This window comes from Bos grunniens, chromosome 11, assembly GCF_055505025.1.
Source record: "Bos grunniens cultivar Pamir isolate PY7600 chromosome 11, Bosgru_T2T1.0, whole genome shotgun sequence".
NCBI lineage: Eukaryota > Metazoa > Chordata > Mammalia > Artiodactyla > Bovidae > Bos > Bos grunniens.
The window spans coordinates 56,291,080-56,308,132 of NC_141175.1; positions in this window are offsets into that span (position 1 = coordinate 56,291,080).

Genomic DNA, 17,053 nt, shown 5'->3' on the forward strand with positions numbered 1-17,053 from the left:
CATTTGTCTTACATATGGTGGTGCCCCTATGTTAGGTGCATATATATTTATAATTGTTATATCTTCTCCTTGGATTGATCATTTGATCATTATGTAGTGTCTTTCTTTGTCTCGTTTCACAGCCTTTGTTTTAAAGTCTATTCTATTTGATATAAGTATTGCTACTCCTGCTTTCTTTTGATCTCTATTTGCATGGGATATCTTTTTCCAGCCCTTCACTTTCAGTCTTTATGTGTCCCTTGTTTTGAAGTGGGTCTCTTGTAGACAACATATATAGGGGCCTTGTTTTTGTATCCATTCAGCCAGTCGTTGTCTTTTTGTTGGGGTAGTCAACCTACTTCAGTTCAGTTCAGTCGCTCAGTCGTATCCAACTTTTTGCAACCCCATGAATCGCAGCACGCCAGGCCTCCCTGTCCATCACCAACTCCCGGAGTTCACTCAGACTCAACGTCCATCGAGTCAGTGATGCCATCCAGCCATCTCATCCTCTGTCGTCCCCTTCTCCTCCTGCCCACAATCCCTCCCAGCATCAGTCTTTTCCAATAAGTCAACTCTTCGCATGAGGTGGCCAAAGTACTGGAGTTTCAGCTTTAGCATCATTCCTTCCAAAGAAATCCCAGGGCTGATCAACCTACTTATGATTAAGGTAATCATTGATAAGTATGATCCCATTGCCATTTACTTTATTGTTTCGGGTTCGAGTTTATACACCTTTTCTGTGTTGCCTATCTAGAGAAAATCCTTTAGCATTTGTTGGAGTGCTGGTTTGGTGGTGCTGAATTCTCTCAGCTTTTGCTTGTCTGTAAAGCTTTTGATTTCTCCTTCATATTTGAATGAGATCCTTGGTGGGTACAGTAATCTGGGCTGTAGGTTATTTTCTTTCATCACTTTAAGTATGTCCTGCCATTCCCTCCTGGCCTGAAGAGTTTCTATTGAAAGATTAGCTGTTATCCTTATGGGAATCCCCTTGTGTGTTATTTTTTGTTTTTCCCTTGCTGCTTTTAATATTTGTTCTTTGTGTTTGATCTTTGTTAATTTGATTAATATGTGTCTTGGGGTGTTTTGCCTTGGGCTTATCCTGTTTGGGACTCTCTGGATTTCTTGGACTTGGGTGATTATTTCCTTCCCCATATTAGGGAAGTTTTCAACTATTATCTCCTCAAGTATTTTATCATGGTCTTTCTTTTTATCTTCTTCTTCTGGGACTCCTATGATTCGAATGTTGGGGTGTTTAACATTGTCCCAGAGGTCTCTGAGACTGTCCTCATTTCTTTTAATTCGTTTTTCTTTATTCCTCTCTGATTCATTTATTTCTACCATTCTATCTTCTACCTCACTAATCCTATCTTCTGCCTCCATTATTCTACTATTTGTTCCCTCCAAAGTGTTTTTGATCTCAGTTATGCATTACATATTGACTCTTTTTTATTTCTTCTAGATTCTTGTTAAGCCTTTCTTGCATATTCTCAATCCTTGTCTCCAGGCTATTTATCTGTGATTCCATTTTGTTTTCAAGATTTTGGATCATTTTCACTATCATTATTTAGAATTCTTTATCAGGTAGATTCCCTATCTCTTCCTCTTTTGCTTGGTTTGGTGGGAATTTATCCTGTTCCTTTACCTGCTGGGTATTCCTCTGCCTCTTTATCCTGTTTATATTGCTGTATTTGGGGTGGCCTTTCTGTATTCTGGCAGTTTGTGGAGTTCTCTTTATTGCAGAGTTTCCTCACTGTGGGTGGGGTTGGATGGTTGGCTTGTCAAGGTTTCCTGGTTAGGGAAGCTTGTATCTGTGTTCTGGTGGGTGGAGCTGGATTTCTTCTCTCTGGAGTACAATGAAGTGTCCAGTAATGAGTTATGAGATGTCAATGGGTTTGGAGTGACTTTGGGCAGCAAGTATATTGAAGCTCACGGCTATGTTCCTGTGTTGCTGGAGAATTTGTGTGGTATGTCTTGCTCTGGAACTTGTTGGCCTTTGGGTGGTGCTTGGTTTCAGTGTAGGAATGGAGGCGTTTGATGAGCTCCTGTCGATTAATGCTCCCTGGAGTCAGGAGTTCTCTGGTGTTCTTAGGATTTGGACTTAAGCCTCCTGCTTCTGGTTTATAGTCTTATTTTTACAGTAGCCTCAAGACTTCTCCATCTATACAGCACCATTGATAAAACATCTAGGTTAAAGATGAAAAGTTTCTCCCCAGTAAAGGACACCCAGAAAGGTTCACAAAGTTACATGGAGAAGAGAAGAGGGAGGAGCGAGATAGGGGTGACCCGAATGAGATGAGGTGGAATCAAAAGAGGAGAGAGCAAGCTAGCCAGTAATCACTTCCCTATGTGCTCTCCACAGTCTGGACCCCTCAGAGATGTTTATGAAGTTATACAGAGAAGAGAAGAGGGAGGAAGGAGACAGAGGTGACCAGTAAGATAAAGGGAGGAATCAAAAGGAGAGAGATCCAGCCAGTAATCAGTTCCCTAAGTGTTCTCCACCATCCAGAACACATAAAGAGATTTACAGAGTAGGGTAGAGAAGAGAAGGGGGAGGGAGGAGATAGAGGCGACCTGGTGGAGAGAAAGGAGAGTTCAGAGGAGGGGAGAGCAGTCAAGCCAGTAATTTCACTCCCAAGTAAAAATGGGTACTGAAGATTGGGCTCTTAAAGGTACAAAATTGATAACAAATACCAAAAAGCAAACATTAAAAATCTAGAGTAGAGGTTGGATTTTCAAAAATACAATATTAAAGAAAAAAAAAGTAACAAAAATTATAAAATATATATATATATATGAAATTTGCTTTAAAAAATAGGGTCTTTTTTTTTTTATTGCAAAGTAATGCTGCTGCTGCTAAGTCGTGTCAGTCGTGTCTGACTCTGTGCAACACCATAGACAGCAGCCTACCAGGCTCCCCTGTCCCTGCGATTCTCCAGGCAAGAACACTGGAGTGGGTTGCCATTTCCTTCTGCAATGCATGAAAGTGAAAAGTGAAAGTGAAGTTGCTCAGTCGTGTCTGACTCTTAGCGACCCCATGGACTGCAGCCCACCAGGCTCCTCCGTCCATGGGATTTTCCAGGCAAGAGTACTGGAGTGGGGTGCCATTGCCTTCTCTGTTTGCAAAATAATAGTAGGTTATAAAAATGAAAATTAAAGGAGTAATAAAGGACTTAAAATAATTTTAAAAAATTAAAGAATGATAGTAAAAATAGTAAAAAAAAAAAAAAAATATATATATAGGACTTTTTCTGGTGTTGTTGTGGGCAGTGTCCGGTCAGTTCATTTTTGGATAGTTCCTTGATCCGGCTTATATTTCTCAAGATCTATAGGCCCCTTCCTATGTAATCGGTGCTAACCACAGGGTTTTAATCTCTTGCACCTGTCACTTCCAAGGAGTTCCTTCTGTTTTAGCTTCTCCTGTTTGCTGATCTCTTCAGTGTCTAATTTCCGCCCTGACACAAGGGGGCGGTGGTGGACACTTTTTTAGTCTCACTCGTTCAGTCGTGCTGTTGGTAGGGAGGGACGCTGCAAACAAATAACACTGGTGTTTGCTCGCAGTGTCTCGGCCACACTGGGTTTGCCCCCTGCTCATGGCATGTGTAGTTTCCCTGTCTACACTGCTTAGGCTCTAGGTTGCTCTGCCAGGAACTGTCTGAGGCCAGCCCTGGGTTGTATGCACCTCCCAGGTCTAAGCCGTTCAGTTTCAGGTACTTGGGTAGTCCTCAGAGGTGCAAACTCGGTTGGGCCTGCGTTTTGTGCCCTTCCCAGGTCCAAGCAGCTTAGGTGACCAGGTGTTTGGTGAGTGCAGTCGCTGTGAATTACCGCCTCCCCCATCCCTGCCGCTTGGTTTTCTGGGTGTACATCCGGCACACCTTCTCAGGCAGATGTTGACCATCCAGAATCCCAAGAAGTCTTGGTTAGCAATGAAGCCTGCTTGCAGTTTGGCAGATCATGTCTCTCTGGGGTCACAATTGCCCCCTTCTGGCTCTGGCTGCCCTCGCCTGCCTGGAGGAGGAAGGGCTGGTCTGCAGCCAGCTAGCTCTGCTCAGTCCTTTGTTCTGTGAGCGGGCCTGGTGGTGTCTTAGGTTAGGGCTTTTCGCGTGGTAGCTATCCCACAGTCTGGTTTGCTATCCCAAGTTAGTTCCCTCAGATTGCCTTGGGACCTTCAGGCCAGGTCCTTACTCTAAGCAATGCAGCCCGTGCCTCCCTGCCCAGCTCCCGCTTGCTAGTGGTGGATGCAGGCGTCTGCACTGCTTCTCCACTTGGGGGAGTTACCACTGGGCACGTAATCTGTGGGTTTAAATTATTTGTTTATTTTTCCTCCCGGTTATGTTGCCCTCTGTGGTTCCAAGACTTGCCACAGACTCGGCAGTGAGAGTGTTTCCTGGTGTTTGGAAACTTCTCTCTTTTTAAAGACTCCCTTCCTGGGATGGAGCTCCATCCCTACCTCTTTTGTCTCTCTTTTTATCTTTTATATTTTTTCCTACCTCCTTTTGAAAATAATGGGCTGCTTTTCTGGGTGCCTGATGTCCTCTGCTGGCATTCAGAAGTTGTTTTGTGGAATTTACTCAGCGTTCAAATGTTCTTTTGATGAATTAGTTGGGGAGAAAGTGGTCTCCCCGTCCTATTCCTCCACCATCTTAGGACCGCCCCCCAATGTGGATTTTAAAAAGGCAGAAGAAACAGAGACAAAATTGCCAGGATTAGTTGGATCATAGAATAGCAAGGTAATTCCAGAAAAACATCTACTTCTGCTTAATTCACCATGCTAAAGCCTTTGACTGTATTGATCACAACTAACTGTGGAAAATTCTTGAAGTGATGGGAATACCAGACCACCTTACCTGCCTCCTGAGAAACCTATATGCAGGTCAAAAAGCAACAGTTAGAACCAGACATGGAACAATGGACTGGTTCCAAATTGGGAAAGAAGTACAGCAAGGCTGTATATTATCACCCTGCTTATTTAACTTCTATGCGGAGTACATCATGTGAAATGCTGGGCTGGATGAAGCACAAGCTGGAATCAAGATTGCCAGGAGACATAGCAACAACCTCAGATAGGCAGAAGATACCTTTTTAATGGTAGAAAGTGAAGAGAAACTTAAGAGCATCTTGATGAAAGCGAAAAAGGGTGAAAAGGCTGGCTTAAAACTCAGCATTCAAAAAACTAAGATCGGGGCATCCAATCCCATCACTTCATGGTATATAGATGAAGAAAAAGTGAAAACAGTGGCAACCTTTATTTTCTTGGGCTCCAAAATCACTGCAGACAGTGACTGTAGCCATGAAATTAAAAAAAAAAAAAAATGCTTGCTTCTTGGAAGGAAAGTTATGATAAACCTAGACAGCATATTATAAAGCAGATACATCACTTTGATGCCAAAGTTCTGTATAATCAGAGCTATGGTTTTTCCAGTAGTCATGTACAGGTGTGAGACTTGGACCATCAAGAAGGCTGAGCACCGAAAAATTGATGCTTTTGAAATGTGGTGTTGGAGAAGACTCTTGAGAGTCCCTTGGGCAGCAAGGAGATCAAGCCAGTCATTCTAAAGGAAATCAACCCTAAATATTCATTGGAGGGACTGATACTGAAGCTGAAGCTTCAATACTTCAGCCACCTGATGCAAAGAGTTGACTCATTGGAAAAGACCCTAATGCTGGGAAAGATTGAGGGCAGGAGGAAAAGGGTGTAACAGAGGATGAGATGGTTGGACGGCATCATCAACACAATGGACATAAGTTTGAACAAACTCCAAGAGAGAGTGAAGGACAGGGAAACCTGACTCTGATGTGCTACAGTCCATTGGGTGGCAAAGAGTCAGACATGACTTAAGTAACTGGCAAGCCAATGATGGACTTTCCAGATGGCTCAGTAATAAAGAATCCAGCTACCTATTCAGGAGATATGGGTTCAATCCCTGGGTTGGGAAGATCCCCTGGAGTTGAACATGGCAATATATTATTACCTGGGAAATCCCACTGACAGATGAGACTGGTGAGCTGTAGTCCATGGGGTTCTAATAGACTCAGACATTACTTAGCAACTAAAAACAACAAAAACAACAATCCAACACTGTGTTTGTGAGATGAATCAAAATGAACATGGTATATAATCAGTTTTGTTTATGTTACCAAGTTTAGTTTTCTAGTTCTTTTTTTTTTTTTTTTTTCTCTGCCTTTTTTAATTTGTTTGTTTTAAGAGGAGAAGTGTCCATGAGAGATGGTGAGCTGGCATTTTGTTTTCTCATGTCATCGATGTTGGAATCAAGGGTAGTGCCGGGCCTCATAGAATGATTGAGTGGTGTTCCTGCTTTCATTTTAGGAAGAGTTTGTGAACACTTTGTTTTAATTCTTTATGAAATGTTTGCTGGAACTTACCAACTTTTAAAGAAAAAAAAAAAAAACTTATTATTATCATAGTTTACATCCATACTCCGCTTTCATTTTTCTTACTAGCATTTATCACTCCCTGATGTTATTTTATTGGCCTATATCTTTCTATCACTCTGCAATATAAAGTCTATGAAGACAGGAAATTTCTTAATTCATGATTAAAAATTAAGATGCCTACAAAATGTTCCTGACTTATAATGAAAACTCAATAAATATTTTCCAAGTGATTATGAATAATGACACAGTTACTGGAGGAAAATGGTAAAAAGGACTGAAGATATGGTCAAGCTTCACAAAGTCTTCATGAAGGGAAAGAATCCATAATGAAAATGGAAAGAATTAGAAATATTGTGTCAGATTCTGTGTAGCGTTCAGCTATAACACAGAAATATCTCTAATGTTAACTGAAATAACAAAAGAGAAACAACAAAGAAATTAAATTTAAAAAAATACTTTAAAGACAAACTTGGACCCAATAAAAATTAAATAGTACATATGTACAGAATATAAAGATCTCATTCAAATACAGACATAAAATGATATCCCAATAGTTAAATGTGGAAAGGATATAAACTCACAACACAAGTAAACAACACATGAGAAATTATACCAAAGCATAAACAATTAAATAAATACCAAGTAAAGGAATATCAAAATATCATTTTACATTCATAAAATCAGTCAAAAATAAGAAAACACAATACCTAAAATGGTTGCAATGTATTGAATTGTGTAATATGCCCCCCTATTCCAAATCCATATGTTGAAACCTTCATCCTCAATGTTTTTCATGATACCTTTGGGATTTAATTAGGTTTAGATGAGATCATGAGAATGGTCCTAAAGGAACCAAAATATGACAACCCAAAATATTCCTCTTTGACATAAAAATTATTTTATAATGAAGTCAGTCAAGAAAGAGCAGAAAAAATCTTCCCCTTTGGAGCCTAAAGGCATGATATAAATTATTTTCTTGAAGGCTGAGTCTTATCAAACCCAGAGAAGGCACAGCAGAAATCTAAACAAACCTCAACTCTATTTTTTTCCTCCCATATATGCACTTCCCACAATTTGCCACTCTTGGAAACTGCAAATTGCCTTTTTTCCCCCCCTGTCATTTTTCTACAAATTTATTATTCTTTGATGGAGATGCTATAGAAGGTGGGATTCAGAATTGTTACTTTGAATCATTTTTGGTTTAGGTGATATGTACTTGCTTGTTAATAGATTGTTTTTCTCATGTTAGTCTATCATTTTTTTAAAGTACCAGCATAAAACCTAAGATAGGCAAGGGTAAGTTGTGCATCTTCTACAGTGCTCTCACAAGGGCATGAGTCCTCTTGTAAGAAAAGTCAACAGAATTTTCTCACTTGCTCATATTTCCTCTCTTCCTCTCTCACTCTTTCTCCACTGGTACTCATAGAAAGCCCAGTGAGGGCACAGTGTAAGAAGTGAGCTGACACCAGACACCAACCCTTTGGCACCTTAATCTTAGATTTCCAATCTCCAGAACTATAAAAATTAAATTTCTATTGTTTAAGCCACTCAGTCTGGAGGCATTTTATTATGCCAACCCAAACTGATTAATACAATGGGAGTGGTTAAAACAAGTTGTAATAAACTTTATGACAGAAACTGGGCAAGAAAATAAAAAGATGACTGAACTCAGAAATAATGGCCTTTAAACTTAGATATGCGTTTCCCTCTTTTATGCATGCTGTTTTAGATTACTACAAATACAGATTTTCACTTTTTAATATACTTATATATTTCCTGTTATTGTTTGCACACATAATTTTAACATCTACATCAAATTATGTAATCATTTTACTATTTCATAGCTTTACTGACTTTAAAAGCTGATTTTCTTTGTGCATATCCTTTATTTGTTTTATACACAGGGATGATCTTCACATAAATATGTGCCAGTATTATATGTTTGCTCTTAAGGGTAAATTTAAAAGTAGAATTACCAGGTCAAATATAATGAATAATTTAATTCCAATTACTAGCTTGTAAAATTGCTTTCTAAAATTATGTTGTTGCTCCTAGAATCTGAACTGACAGACTTCCAGGAGATATTGAAGAATGTGATAGTGAGTTTACAATAGGAGTTCTTAAAGTTAGTCTGCTGCTGCTGCTGCGTCGCTTCAGTTGCGTCCGACTCTGTGCGACCCCATAGACAGCAGCCCACCAGGCTCCACCGCCCCTGGGATTCTCCAGGCAAGAATACTGGAGTGGGTTGCCATTTCCTTCTCCAATGCGTGAAAGTGAAAAGTAAAAGTGAAGTCGCTCAGTCGTGTCTGACTCTTAGCAACCCCATGGACTGCAGCCTATCAGGCTCCTCCGGCCATGGACAATCAAGTAAATACTTTAGTATGACTTTTCATTTAATATTCATATAGTGGAGACACTATATGAATGAGAAATTCAGTTCATCATCAAATTCCTGTGCATATAGGATAACAGAAGAATTCACTTCCATTCCTGAAAACATAATTCCTTTATCATAGATAAAATTTCCTTTTTGCTCATCTAAAATATTTTATTTCTTGAGTTTACATAGTAAGAACTGTATGAGTAAATAAGCCACATGAATAACAAATGAAAAATTAGTGGTCATTAGCCTGTATAGAACCCACAGTTACACTTTTTGCTTGCTCTATTTCTTTTTTAATTTAAATGCTGTAATCTGGCCACTCAGCCCATATTCCTGTTACTGTTACCAAACCAACTTTGTTTGCCCAATTTCTCAGTAAGCCAAATGCTGAGACTCTGAGATTTGTAGCCAAAAAAGAGTTTATTCACAAGGCAGCCAAGTGAATAAATGGAGAATAAATCTCAATTCAACCTTTCCAAAGGTAAGGGCCCTGGGCTATTTATGGATAAAGAGTATAAAGTGGGTAAACCAACTACTCAAATTAAAGAAATAAAGAATATAGGTGGTCAGTGGTGCAGGAGAAAGTGATCGGAAGCAGGAAAAAGGATATGATCATTTTTCAGCAAGTGCTGCTGAGCTTCATACTTCTTCACAGGATGGATGTTCAGAAGACAATGGCCTTAGCACAATCCAAGGGTGGAGTTTGGGGTCTTCTGATGCCAAAAGGATATCCACCAGACATTCAGGTGGGCTCAGGTGAAAGTCCTGTGGTCTCCACCAGTTTGAGCTGGATTAAAACTATTAATAACTTCAATTTCCTGAAAAACAACTTAAACAACTGTTACTGTATGTTACTATAATGACACATTTATAAAAGGTGTTATCTGTAGGGGGACATTAAAGGGATCTTATGATATATTGTCTAAAGCCACATGAAGCTTGGAGGGTATGTGATTTGCAATAACAATTAAAGTGAGAGTGACAAGTAAAAGCAGATTTATTTAAATTTACTGCTTATTAGGCAAGAAGGTCTAATGGATCTAATCCTCAGTTTCATTACTACCAGAGTGAATAATTCATTGATGTTACCTCCTTGACCCTGTGGGAAAATGAACATTTGACTGCTTGGCTGCTGCTGCTGCTGCTGCTGCTGCATCGCTTCAATCATGTTCGACTCTGTGCGACCCCATAGACAGCAGCCCACCAGGCTCCCCCATCCCTGGGATTCTCCAGGCAAGAACACTGCAGTGGGTTGCCATTTCCTTCTCCAATGCTTGAAGGTGAAAAGGGAAAGTGAAGTCGCTCAGTCGTGTCTGACTCTTTGCCACCCCATGGACTGCAGCCTACCAGGCTCCTCCTTCCATGGGATTTTCCAGGCAAGAGTACTGGAGTGGGGTGCCATTGACTGCTTGGCAAGTACACTTAACGCCTCTGAGCAATAGTCCTCACAGATCCACAGGACCATGTTGCTTTTTATGAGGAGGCCCTGGGCTTCATTTGCCAAAATATGTACAATTTAACCATCTTTTAAAGTACCATTCTAGGACAAAAGAAATATTGAAAAGCGAAAAATATGGTAGTTAAAAAGGGCTAAACCTAGATAGCATATTCAAAAGCAGAGACATTACTTTGCCAAGAAAAGTCCGTCTAGTCAAGGCTATGGTTTTTCCTGTGGTCATGTATGGATGTGAGAGTTGGACTGTGAAGAAGGCTGAGTGCCAAAGAACTGATGCTTTTGAACTGTGGTGTTGGAGAAGACTCTTGAGAGTCCCTTGGACTGCAAGGAGATCCAACCAGTCCATTCTGAAGGACATCAGCCCTGGGATTTCTTTGGAGGGAATAATGCTGAAGCTGAAACTCCAGTACTTTGGCCACCTCATGAGAAGAGTTGACTCATTGGAAAAGACTCTGATGCTGGGAGGGATTGGGGGCAGGACGAGAAGGGGACGATAGAGGATGAAATGGCTAGATGGCATCACTGACTCGATGAACGTGAGTCTGAGTGAACTCCGGGAGTTGGTGATGGACAGGGAGGCCTGGCGTGCTGCAATTCATGGGGTCGAAAACAGTCGGACACGACTGAGAGACTGAACTGAACTGAAACATTTAAAGCAGTCATTTAATTTATTTTTTCTCAAGAATCTGCATTTTTCAGTTTCATCTCCAGCATGTAAAGATCTTGGAAGGTTTTGCTCATATCTTAAAATAAAAGACAAACAAAAATATAAGTATACTTAAAATCAATTAATTTTGTGGGGCTAAGGAGAAAATGGAAATTATAAGACACATTAGCACCCCAATATATACAAGACCAAGCAAATCTAGAAAACATAGCAGACATTAAGTAACCCAAAGTAAAAATCACTGAAGCCGTAAACTTAAGTAGAAATATTTGATTTATCAAAATGTTTAATTTTGATAAAATGCTGCAGGCTGAGTACAAAAGAGAAAAATTCCTGGAGGCCTTGCAGTCTTAGGTGGGGCCCTCACATTTTAACCAACTTTACTTCAGGTACCCTACCATGTACTCATGGTGAAGAGTCAAGAAAAATTTCCTCTGGAAGTGGGAGAATATAAATAGCAATTTTGAGATATTCCCAGAGTATTTTCTATAACAAAGTCCTACTCTCTAGAGAGAAGGACTTTAAAAGAATCTTATCCCAATAGTGCATGCTGGCTCTGTCACTGTCATGTCCAACATGACCCAGTCAACTGCAGCCCACCAGGCTTCTCTGTTCATGGGATTTTCCAGGCAAGAATACTGGAGTGGATTGCCATTTCCTCCTCCAGGGGATCTTCTTGATGCAGGGATTTAACCCACATCTCCTGCTTTGACAGGTGAATTCTTTATCACTGTGCCACCTAAAAAGCCCTACAGAGAAGGACATTTATTCCTAACGAATCCTATCTGGCCTCCCTGTCCCACTTAAGGGGCCAGAAGCTAAGAAATCCTTGTGAAAGTCAGAAGGCATGAAGCCAGGCTCAGCAAATCACTGAGATTTAATCATAAGATTGTAGAAACAATTCTTTCCCCATAACCTATTAACACACCCACAGGAATGTGGCATAATAAGAATAGATTGCAGGTAAAATGCTGTATGGAGCAGACTCTGTTTAAGAAGTTCTTAGGCAAATCCAAAGACAAGAGAAAAGACAAATATAAATAGAGAAGTTTGAAGCATAATGAACCTATAGTTACCACAAATGTAACACAACCCAACTCCAAGTCAGACTAACATGTAATTTCAAAGACCTGTTTACCTCAGACCCCATTACCTGATACATAATGTCTGACACAACAACAACAAAAAACATTATAAAGCATGCTAAAAGTCAAGAAAAACCCAGTCAGACCTAAAAGTTTGAACAAAAATTAACTCAAAATGGATAATATATCTAAATGTAAAAACAAAGCAAAAATAACCAAGCAAACAAACAAACAAAAAACACACAGACACAAACTAGAAAATTTCTAGAAAAAAGTAGGAAATCATCTGAGTTTAGTGATGTCAACACCAAAAGCACATTTCATGAAGAAAAAAAAAAAAAGATTTCATTAAAATTAACAGCTTCTACCCTGCAAAAGGAGTGAAAACACAAGCCACATACTAAGAAAAAAAAAAAAAAAACTATTTGCACAACACATATAAAACAAAGTATTTTCTGAAAGAATTGGTATCCAAACTGTTCAAAGTACTCTTAGAGGTCACCAATAAATAAACAATCCCAATTAAAATATGGACAAAAGAACTGAACACACAATTGTCAAAGAAACTACCCAAAGACAAACATATAAAAAGATGTTCAACATAATTTGCTCTTAAGGGACTGGAAATAAAATAACAAGGAGATCTCACCACTGCAGTGACAGACTTTATTTTGGGGGGTTCCAAAATCACTGCAGATGGTGACTGCACCCATGAAATTAAAAGATGTATGCCCCTTGGAAGAAAAGTTATGACCAGCCTAGACAGCATATTAAAAAGCAGAGATATTACTTTGCCAACAAAGGTCGCTCTAGTCAAAGCTATGGTTTTTCCAGGAGTCATGTATGGATGTGAGAGTTGAACTATAAAGAAAGCTGAGGGTCAAAGAATTGATGCTTTTGAACTGTTGGAAAAGACTCTTGAGAGTCCCTTGGACTGCAAGGAAATCAGTCCTGTTATTCATTGGAAGGACTGACGCTGAAGCTGAAACTCTAATACTTCGGCCACCTGATTTGACCAACTGTCCCATTTGAAAAAACCCTGATCCTGGGAAAGGCTGAGGGAGGGAGGATCAGGGGACAACAAAGGATAAGATGTTTGGATGGCATTACTGACTCAATGGACATGAGCTTGAGTAAACTCCAGGAGTTGGTGATGGACAGGGAGGCCTGGTGTGCTGCAGTCCATGGGATAGCAAAGAGTCAGACACCACTGAGTGACTGAACTGAATTGAAGTGATCACCACCACATATCTAATAGAATGGCTAAACTCCAAAACACTGACAATAGCAAATGCTAACAAAGATGAATAGCAATAGTAACTCTCATCCATTGCTGGTGGGAATGCAAAATGTTACAGTCAACTGGAAAACAATGTAGAGTTTTTTGGTTTTGTTTTGTTTTTAATCAAAGCAGTATTTGATATTCCTCTACAATGCAGTAAATGTGTTTCTAGGTATTTAGCCCAGGCATTTGAAGTTGTATATTCACATACATACCAGCTTTCTAATTTTTAATATCAGCTTTATTTATAATCACCAGGACTTGGAAGCAAGCAAGCAGTCTCAATAAATCAGTAAGAAAAAAACCTGTCTCAGATCAACAGCAGTCAATTTAACAAAGGTTTATTTATACATTTGAAATATCCACAATAAGGTTTCAATTATTTCATATCAATCTTTTATCTACCCTCCCCAAAATAAATTTCTAACAAAAATCAACACATAGCTTTATTATCTTCTTATTCTGATAGGAGATAAAGCAACTAGAGCTTATCTGTCTTAAGAATTAGCCAGAAGCAAGAAAGGACCTTGCTAATAGTCTTGTTTAAGTGTTATTAGGAGAATCCTGGGAATGTGTGTTTATTATAACAATAGCTTAAGTGGAAGAGAACAAGAGATTTCTGAATTATCTTGTTTTACACGGTAAAAAAAAAAAAAAAAGCTCCTTTGTATATATGAAGCACTTGCATCACAATGAGATTGTTCAGTTCAATTCCCATTCTCTACAAGCTCCAGTGCAGAAAAAGAAGCACTTTCCAAGCTCCATTTCTCCCTCTTTTCTCCAGAGGGTGTTTTGTAAGTTACAGCTTCTGCACACCGCATGGCTCCCTAGTGGCATGCTATAGCTAATATAGTTCCCTCAAAGTTCATAATGACTCCCAAGATGCAACTTATATAGTGGGGAATTATAATGAATGATGGAAAGTGAAAATACCCCGGTGTTCCTTTGGGAGGGAAGGGGGACCCTCTAATGGTATCAGATGTAGTGCAAATGGCATCAATTCAGACTTGTTGCCCACAGCTGCCCAACACAGACACAGATCCTGGAAACAGACATGAAATAAACCAAAGGGATTTTTCTATTCATATTCTTTGTACCAGCAAGCTCCTCTGTCCCTGGGGATTCTCCAGGCAAGAATACTGGAATGGGTTGCCATGCCCTCCTCCAGGGGATCTTCCCAACTCAGGAATCAAACCCAAGTCTCCCATATGGCAGGTAGATTCTTTACCATCTGAGCCACCAGGGAAGCCCTCTCTGTACCTAATTTATAGATATCATTGTTCTGGCAATGCCTTCAATATACTTTGAAGTCTCATCAGTCAGTTCAGTCGCTCAGTCATGTCCAACTCTTTGTGACCCCATGAACTGCAGCACCCCAGGCCTCCCTGTCCATCACCAACTCCCGAGGTTCACTCAAACTCATGTCCATCGAGGCGGTGATGCCATCCAGCCATCTCATCCTCTGTTGTCCCCTTCTCCTCCTGCCCCTAATCCCTCCCAGCATCATGGTCTTTTCCAATGAGTCAACTCTTCTCATGAGGTGGCCAAAGTACTGGAGTTTCAGCTTCAGCATCAGTCCTTCCAAAGAACACTCAGGACTGATCTCTTTTAGAATGTACTGGTTGGATCTCCTTGCAGTCCAAGGGACTCTCAGGAGTCTTCTCCAGCACCACGGTTCAAAAGCATCAATTCTTCAGCGCTCAGCTTTCTTCACAGTCCAACTCTCATATCCATACATGACCACTGGGAAAACCATAGCCTTGACTAGACAGACCTTTGTTGGCAAAGTAATGTCTCTGCTTTTCAATATGCTATCTAGGTTGGTCGATTCATAGATGCTTTTAAAACACAGAGGCCTTCGGAGGTGTCTCTATGATCTCATTGCTTAAAGGTCTAAATCTTCTCACTAAATATATAATGAAATATTGTATACATTATATTGGCCTGGGTTTGCTTCTAGAAATATTTCAGGATTCTTCTGGCAATAAAAGATGAGCAATGTCAGGATATCAGTTAAATAGACATACAGACATCTGTGAGATTCCCTCAAGTGCAGACACTGAGAATTCACTGATATTCTCAGCATTGTTGTGTATATCAAAACCATGGAAACACCATGTGATTTGCAAGAAAGCTTCTGGGAAACAAATAAGGAAATGGCACTATGGGAAGTACAGTGCTTAAGGGATGAAAATGAAGTTTTCCTGACTGGACTACATTTGGGTTCAAAAGAGAGTGACTCTCATCAACATATTTTTAGTAGGCCACTGTTTCTCTGTTCACATCAAGCTCACTGAACCCCAAATCTGACATGGTGTCTTATTTTCCCAAGTATCTATTAATCTCCAGTGTTTTAACTTAGACCAACCATCCCACAGTGTCAGACTTTTTTTTGGGCTGCAAAATCACTGCAGATGGTGATTGTAGCCATGAAATTAAAGGAAGCTTACTCTTTGGAAGGAAAGTTATGACCAATCTAGATAGCATATTGAAAAGCACAGACATTACTTTGCCAACAAAGGTCCGTCTAGTCAAGGCTATGGTTTTTCCAGTGGTCATGTATGGATGTGAGAGTTGGACTGTGAAGAAAGCTGAGTGCCAAAGAATTGATGCTTTTGAACTATGGTGTTGGAGAAGACTCCTGAGAGTCCCTTGGACTGCAAGGAGATCCAACCAGTCCATCCTAAAGGAGATCAGTCTTGGGTGTTCTTTGGAAGGACTGATGCTAAAGCTGAAACTCCAATACTTTGGCCACCTCATTCGAAGAGTTGACTTATTGGAAAAGATCATGATACTGGGAGGGATTGGGGGCAGGAGGAGAAGGGGACAACAGAGGATGAGATGGCTGGATGGCATCACTGACTCGATGGACATGAGTTTGAGTGAACTCCGTAAGTTGGTGATGGACAGGGAGGCCTGGTGCTCTGCAGTTCATGGGGTCGCAAAGAGTTGGACATGACTGAGCGACTGAACTGAACTGAACTGAACTGAACCATCCCACAATATGCCAAATATGTACCTTCACCTTGAACCCTCTATCTTTGTCCTTACCATTCTGCTACAATGTGTTTTATTCTTAAATGTTCTCGGCCTTCCTGTTTCTTGCTAATACATTTTTTTTTTTTCCTGAATCGTGCTATTCCTTAAGATTTGATTATGGATCTTGACATTCATTCTTTTATTTTTCAACTTTAAAATAAAACTGATGTATTAAAAAACTTTTCAAATATTATATCAATGTAAAAATAATGTTATATCCTGGACTTCCATGGAGGTCCAGTGGTTCAGACTCCTTGCTTCCACTGCAGGAGCTATAGGTTCAGTCCTGGGCCAGGGAACAAGATCCTTCATTCTAACCATATGCTACCCTCCAAAAAAGTCACCTCCTATGACTATTCTCTCTCAAATCAGATCCCGTCTTTCGACTGCCAGAACAAATGATTACTATTTTTAATTCACCCAAAGGATTCTTCTTTTTAGCTTTTTATTTTGCCTTGGGGTATAGCCAGTTAACAATGTGATAGTTTCAGGTAAATAGTGAAGGGACTCAGCAGTACATATTCAGTATCCATTCTCTCCCAAACTACCCTGCCATCCAGGCAGCCACATAACATTGAGCAGAGCTCCCTATTAGGCCCTCCTTGGTTATCCATTTTAAATATCAGTGTGTGCAGACAACCATTAGTTCATTCTCTAAGTCGGTGAATATTTTCTGTTTTGTAAGTAAATTCATTTGTATCATTTATTTTTAGATTCCACATATAAGGGATGCCATATGGTATTTCCCCTTCTCTGTCCTATTTAGTTC